Genomic DNA, 1,605 nt, shown 5'->3' on the forward strand with positions numbered 1-1,605 from the left:
CACACACACACACACACACACACACACACACACACACACACACACACACACACACACAGTACCGCCATTACATCTCTGATATGACGAGCTAAAACTTGATGATGTCAAGAGTCTCTGCTCAGCTGCCTGTTGGTCTGCTGACGTGTTCGGAGAGTCTGGATGACGTCAGACCGGATAAAAGTCAAGACATTTCAACCGGAGCCGTTTGTTTCACATGAAAACTGTAAGACTGAGACTTTACCTTCGACTTCAGCCGCACAAATCACGAACAGGAGCCGCTCACAAAGTAAACACCGACCGACAACCCGGAAGACGGCAGTCAGCTGACTGGCACACCACGTGATCAGCGAGAACGTCACGAGATCACGTGGTGTGCGACCCCAATTCAGTTGGAACACTGGTTGATCTGTTTTGTTCAGTCAAAGAGCATGGATACCAAGAGGCGAAGCTCAACAGAACGCCCCATAGCAACAGACTCGCCCATGGTTTCGTCCTACCGCCGCCATTATGGACTGTCAGCAGACCGCAGCAGACCCGCTTGCATACAAAAACACACAGACACACTGAAGTATATCGCTATTAATTATGCTTACAATGCTACTCACCTCGTGATAGCTTGGTCACAGCTGCTTTTTCACGTTTTTGTAAAGCAAAATATAGACTTTAAAAAAAACAAAACGAGGAAAAACGGCCCAGATGGCATCTCTACATATTACATCCACTTATAAGAAGATGAACTTAATTACTCTTTCAAAATCACCCCATAAGCCAATCTACCAAAAAAATGTAAAAAAAAAAATCAATATTTTAACTAGAAACACATTAATGGCGACGTAACATAGTCAGGAATAAAGATTTATTTACAGTTTGTACAGTAAGGGGACAGTAATAATAATAATAATAATAATAATATATAGGCTATTTTAATATGATATATTTAAATGCTAAAGCAGTAATCAGTTCTGATATAAATGGTCCAAGATGCCATATATAGGGTGAATTCACCTAATGTGGGACTTTTTTTTGCAATTCAGACTTCTGGTCTATATTGCGATATGAAGCAAACACTTTCAATATAGTATCCAGTACCATTCTGAAATCCCCAGGTTGTGATCTAATTAATTCAAAAGAAAAAATACTGATATTACATTCCTAAAAGAAATGCTATACATATCAAAATTCTGATTGCCAAGTTGTCTCGGGCAGTCAGCATTTCCTAATGTGGGACACTGAAAGGTCTGTTTAAAAGTCACCTTAATGCTAGACTCACAAGTCAGTCTTTAGACGCTTTGCTTAACTAAAGACTGATGACTTTCTCCCTGATTTTGTGTTTTGATGGGCGGATACAATTTCAGAGTTTAAAAAAACTCCCTACGTTGCAGAACCAGTAGTAAATCTGCAGGGCGGTCCTTCGGTGGTTTGCTGAACTCTTGTGCTTGTAAACATAGTCCCACTAGAAACACGTGTAGCGGTACAAAATGGCTCAGCCGCGCTCGCAGAAAACTCCGTCAAAGTTAGTGGATGTTCGTCGCGTTTACGGCGACACATTCTCGCCAACTAAAAGAAACAAACATAATCTTTTACAAGGCCATGACTCATCCGTCC

General features: G+C 41.1%; 2 protein-coding genes across 51 annotated transcripts in view; one reads left to right on the forward strand and one right to left on the reverse strand.

Moving 5' to 3' along the window:
* psen2 (presenilin 2) overlaps window positions 1-397 on the reverse strand; it is a 9,602-nt gene extending 9,205 nt beyond the window's left edge. The window contains exon 1 of the mRNA XM_050043471.1: window positions 242-397. The gene's annotated coding sequence lies outside the window, so the exon portion shown is untranslated. The remainder of the gene's footprint in view (window positions 1-241) is intronic.
* The window catches only part of LOC126389674 (spectrin beta chain, non-erythrocytic 1-like), a 187,156-nt gene that overhangs the window by 36,013 nt on the left and 149,538 nt on the right, over window positions 1-1,605 (forward strand). The gene's annotated exons all lie outside the window — the stretch shown is intronic.

The sequence above is a fragment of the Epinephelus moara genome, chromosome 5 (genome assembly GCF_006386435.1).
Source record: "Epinephelus moara isolate mb chromosome 5, YSFRI_EMoa_1.0, whole genome shotgun sequence".
NCBI lineage: Eukaryota > Metazoa > Chordata > Actinopteri > Perciformes > Serranidae > Epinephelus > Epinephelus moara.